The sequence below is a fragment of the Scyliorhinus torazame genome, chromosome 4, assembly GCF_047496885.1.
Source record: "Scyliorhinus torazame isolate Kashiwa2021f chromosome 4, sScyTor2.1, whole genome shotgun sequence".
NCBI classification, from domain to species: Eukaryota; Metazoa; Chordata; class Chondrichthyes; order Carcharhiniformes; family Scyliorhinidae; genus Scyliorhinus; species Scyliorhinus torazame.
Window position 1 is genome coordinate 61,069,318 of NC_092710.1, and position 5,836 is coordinate 61,075,153.

A 5,836-nucleotide genomic window follows, 5' to 3' on the forward strand; every position below is an offset into this window, starting at 1 on the left:
AAAAAGCCCGTTTTCCTTTTTGTCTTCATTCTTTGTCTCTGGGATTCAAACTTTTGTGAAATTCTAGTCTTATAAGGCCGCTAGTGCTCATTAAAATGTGTATAACCGTGAATGCATTGCGCAGAAGAATCACATCAAATGGTACAGCCGGTGTTTGGGAAGGCAGTGGCGTGGTGGCGTAGTTGTATCGTCACTGGATTAATAATCCACAGACCCAGAAAGAGATCTGGAGATTGGATCCTGGTACAGCACATGGTGAAATTTGAATCCAATAAAGGTTGGAGTTAACATTGATCATGAAACCATTGTCAATTGCCGGAAAATCCCATCTGGTTCACGAATGCCCTTGAACGAAATCTACCATCATTACCTTGTCTGGCCGCCATGTAAATCCAGATGCAGATAAATTGTAATGCCTCTTAAATGCCCTCCGAAATGGCGGATTGTTCTGGTTGGGCAATGAATGCTGGCCCAACCTGTGACGCTGTCCCGTAAATCAATTTTGGATGAGTTGAGCATCTTGATTTCCAACTTTATTTTTAATTTAGAGTACCCAATGCATTGTTTCCAATGGAGGGGCAATTTAGCGTGGCCAATTCACCTACCCTGCACATCTTTGGGTTGTGGGGGCGAAATCCTGGTAAACACGGGGGGGGGGGGGGGATCTTCAAATTCCAGACGGAAAGTGATCCAGAGACGGGATCGAACCTGGGACCGCGGCGCCGTGAGGCAGCAATGCTAACCACTGCGCCACCGTGCTGCCCTCTTGATTGATAACTTAAAATGAGAGAACCAAACGTTGTTACTTTCACAAGACTAAATAAAGGGGTTTGCGTGCTAATATGAGCCTTTAATACACAATGCCAGGTGATGTTATTTATACAACCAGAGCGACATTTTTTTCGGTGAAATATTTACTTTTCAGCTTCTGTCAATAATGCGTACAAATCAGCCAAACAAGTGAGTGACGGTGAACCAGACCGAGCAGTCATATGGAAGATGGCGTAGTCATTTCATTCATTAATGAAAATCATGAAATGAAACCATTGGACTTATATCAACAGAGGGGTGAGCTTACCGACGATATAATCAAACCCAGATATGGATATCAAGTCGGAAGTAGTGCTCGGGGAGATTGCACTTTTCCAAGGCAGGATAAACATTACTCCTAAATTAAGTGGAAGGTAAAGCAACAGAGTTCTAAAAGGATTGACGACCTATTGCGAATTTCATTAGGTATTGAATTAATCGTACACAAAAGAACAAATGAGAAAGTATGTTACACTCTAACTGTTGTACTCAATGTTAATCATAACCCCTTACTTTCTCCTTTCTTCACATAACTATAAATAATCTATACATTCTAATTTCTAACGAAGGGTCGTGAACTTGAAGCATTACCTCTGTTTGTCTCTCCAAAGTTTCTACCAGAATTGACAAGTAACTTCAGCATATATGTTTTATTTTCAATTTGTAGCATTAACAGCAGTAGCTTTGTTTGGAAAAGTAAAAAGTTGGAGTGACTGGGGAATTTAAAACCTGGAATAGGTATAACGAAATTTAATAATTTTAAAACACTGTTTGGAAATGGGTCCATTGAATTGCTCGCTGCGAGTTAATTTAAACTAATTTGGGCTAATGATGGATTTATTGAACACTGGTTCCCTGGATTAAATGGAGGAAAGTTACCATGACCATGCAGACACGTGGGCTCATGATGGAAAAGCGGCGAACGAGGGATTCCTCCAATCCAGATCATTCATGGCAAGTGGAGCAACATAGTGGACGTGACCATCCTGTGGAAATTGTTCTCTCGATGTTCACAATCAGGCAGCTGTCATTTCTAAATAGGAAAAATTATCCCTTTTCTTCCAAGAGTCTTGCGTGTCCAGGCAGTTTTTCTTCATCAGCTTCCGAATCGGCTGTTGTCATCCTGAATTTTCAGTATGTCTGTTCGCATCTGTGCATTCGTCCGGTCTTTTTAAAATCAGGCAACCAGTGCCCAGAACAGATTATGCAGAGTAGAGACCCGGAACTGGTCCGGACTTTGGGTTTTTTGTCTGGAATTCAAGTCCATTAGGTCACTTCGCCAAAACCTTGCTCAAGGTGGTAGCTAATAAGCACTGTGATCGAGGGGGAAAGCAGTTGAAACCTTCTACCGGGCACTGTGCACCTCTGAACGCTCCGAAGGGAACTCGGGTATGAAGCAATTCCGTCATGGTCTGGACATGCCAGTCGCGGGCGAAACTAGGAGGCGGAGGCTGGAAGCACCATTTGATCAGAGAGAAGTAATGGAGAGCATTAATGCCATTCAAGGGAAAAGGCGCCGGGACCGAATGGATTCCCAGCCGTCTGCTACAACAAATGTGCGGCAGCACTGCAGCGCATTTGTGGGAGAAGTTAACAGACTCGATAGCAAGAAGTTTCCTGCCTCCAACCGTGGCAACAACCCCAAATATGTGGGGTGGGGGGAGGGGGGGTTGAGTGGGGGAATCCAAGGATCCCCAAAAGGGTCCTCTACAGAAACTAAAATATGGGATGCCTGGCCTTCCGAAACCAACAACACTACCAGTGCTGCCACAGCAGGGAGAGTGAGGGGATGGGCGAAGGGGCCATAAATATAATGGGTGAGGATGGAGGAGAGTTCCTGCATGGATACGTTCCTCCGAGCACTCACAAGAACAACACTGCTTTCTCCGCTAGCCAAACACTCAGCAAGCACAGTAGTAATACCACACTCTGGACATTGAACCAACTGAGACAGCACTCCGTTCTACCGTGGCCTCCATCTGCAGCAACCACGGTTCGTGCCAGTCACGATGAATGCCACATTAAACAGATGGAGACAGGACAGAGGGACAATGACAGTTCGGGACATTTACACAGACGACACACTAGCGACGTTAGTGGAACTGATGGAAAGTTTGCAACTGCCCAACGGGAATGAACTGAAACACTTACAAATCAAAAACTCCCTCCACTATCTCAATGTTAGAGGAACTGTTGGACACAGGCGACCTAGGTGGGGGACGTGCGGGGACCTGTATGGGCAACCTTTAGGGGAGATGCGCCGCCAGCTGGAAGACACACAGAACAAAATGGGAGGAAGGATTACGGGTGGAAATAACATAGAGGCTCTGGAGCTCCTGACCTGAACAGGGCGAACTCCACCTAATAATAATAATCTTTATTTTCACAAGTTGGCTTACATTAACACTACAATGACGTTACTGTGAAAAGCCCCTAGTCGCCACATTCCGGCGCCTGTTCGAGTGCACAGAGAGAGAATTAAGAACGTCCAATTCACGTAACAGCACGTCCTTCTGGATTTGTGGGAGGAAACCGGAGCACCCAGAGCAAACCCACGCACACACGGGGATAACTTGCAAACTCCACACAGCCAGTGATCCAAGCCTAGGAATCGAACCTGCGACCCTGGAGTTGTGATCAAAGAGTGTTATCCACTTTCCTACCGTACCACCACTCACTCCAGCCCAGATGGAATAATGTAAACAAAACCGGTGGACGAACAAAGCCAATGTACTTGCAGAAGGAGGGCTGGGAGATGGTCGATGTTATCTGGGTACTTTTGCATGTATGGTTTCCTTCTCCTCTTTTCTTATTGTACTGTCACATGTAAACAAATTCAAACTCTAAAAACATGTAATATAATATGGGAAATCAATAATAACCAGTTGGGGTGGGGGGAAATTGGGTGGGGATGAGGGGCATATTGAGGGATTAGTTTACATTGATGTGGGGAGAGAGTGTTGGAGCGGTTATTCCTCTTATTGTTCGGTTTCTGTAAACTTTGTACAAGAAATCATTAAAATTCCAATACAAATATTAACAAAAGTCACACTAATTGAAATACCAACGCATGCGTGTTAATGGCCCCAGAATGGGTGGAATGAAGCATTCAAAAGCAACGCAGCCGAGTTGAGAATCTCCGAGTTCAGCTTGATGATGTCTGCCAAAGGAGATCGCTGTTTGCCCCTGCCATTGCAGTGACAGCAACTGAGATCGCACCAGGGAGCGAATGTTAGAACATCGAACATACAGTGCAGAAGGTGGCCATTCCGCCCATCGAGTCTGCACCGACCCACTTAAGCCCTCACTTTCACCTTATCCCCGTAACCCAATCACCCCTCCTCACCTTTTTTGGGCACGAAGGGCAATTTAGGATGGCCAAACCACCGTTGCGGTGTCTGCACGTCTTTGGACTGTGGGAGGGAACCTACGCAGACACGGGGAGAACGTGCAGACACCGCACAGACAGTGACCCAGCAGTGAATCGAATCTGGGTCTCTGGCGCTGTGAAGCCACAATGTTATGCTGTGACTGTGATATCGTCCTGCCCTAAAACAAGGTCACCGATAAATGGATGCTGGGGAAGATTTGACAAACATGTGATGGAGCACAGGGCACTTTTTAAAAAAGTTGGTACTACAGATTTTGCCATGATTTATGCTTTCATCAAACAGGTTTTCCAATGATTTTCTATTTTCCAACATTCGTTTTTCAGCTCGCTGTTTTAATCTAAAACCGTGCATCGACGAAACGTCTGAAGGCACTGCTGAGATTTGAACTCAGAATCACCTGTTTATTAAACAGGCGCTTTAACCGACTAAGCCACAGCGCCGATTGTCATCCAATCCGCTGGCCTGAGACGCGTTTCTGTTTTTTGCGGGAGTCATTCCATTCGTGATATCTTATCAGAGTGGACCTAGGGGTTACAAAAAAATAATTAGGAAGCCTGGGTGTTAGCTGGAAGACGGTGCAGCCATCAATAGTTTCGCAGAGGAAAGGCGGATACAAATGTGATCAGATGGAGGAACATGCATGGTATCTGGCATGGTGGCCAGGAGGGGAGCAGGAGGAAATCTGTGTGGATTTTGTTTTTTCACGTTATTTCACAGGACATCAGTGTCACTGGTTACTCCCGCATTTTCGTTGTACATCCCTAATGTGAAGAGGGTTTTGAAGGAAACAGCTTCAAGTGGCTTCAAGTGATGGCATGTCAAATTGAAGCGTAGGTTAGGAATGGGTTTGTAATCTAAGAGGGGCATGAAAAGCAATATTTTTAACATTAAGGAAATAGGTGTCCACGAACTCATTGTACCTGGTTCAAAAGCAGCAGCTTCACAACACAAATGAAAATAATTTGAAAGCAGATTCAGAAGGGTGTGGCATTGAATTAAATTGGGACTCCAAGAATTCTGAGGAATAGCCAGTACTTTGTTTAAGGTCGCCCTTGTCGGTGGGAATGGATAATAGAATCATTGTTTACATGCGAATAAAGAAGAAATCTCATTCAGCACACAGGCTGATGGAAATGGGTGTAACACACCTATTGCAGAAAGGCTGGGGTAATTTGGAAGCCTTGTAGAACTAGGATCGTAAATGGCTGGCGAGAAGCGCGAAATAAGGCGAGAGGCATAAATAAGCAATTGAAGCCACAAGGGCAGGGGACACAAAACCATGACGGACGGCATTCTCTGTGGGCCGACGGCGATGTCTGGAAACGCGATTGGGTGGAGAATCTGTCGTGAAGCGAAACTCCCGGCTGGTGCCGGGCGCCCACCAGAATGCTATGCTCCAGTGCGTCAACAGCAGCGATCTACTCCGCTGCGGGGGTGGGGGTGCGGGGGGGGGGGGGGGGGGATCTTCAAGTCTGCGGTGCAGCGCGAAGTGACGGGGGTGAACAACGGATGGCCTGATACCACCACCACCCCCGCCCGGCGTACCCACGTTCATCAATCGATGGCCTCTATTGCCGCAGCCTGCAAGACCGCCATCTTGCTGCCCACCTCACTGACCGCCATCAATGGCACAT

General features: G+C 46.3%; 1 non-coding gene across 1 annotated transcript; it reads right to left on the bottom strand.

Annotated features, from left to right (window-relative positions):
• Positions 1–4,568: 4,568 nt before the first annotated feature.
• Positions 4,569–4,642, bottom strand: trnai-aau (transfer RNA isoleucine (anticodon AAU)). The gene has a single exon. It is a non-coding gene; the product is annotated as a tRNA-Ile (tRNA).
• Positions 4,643–5,836: the final 1,194 nt, after the last annotated feature.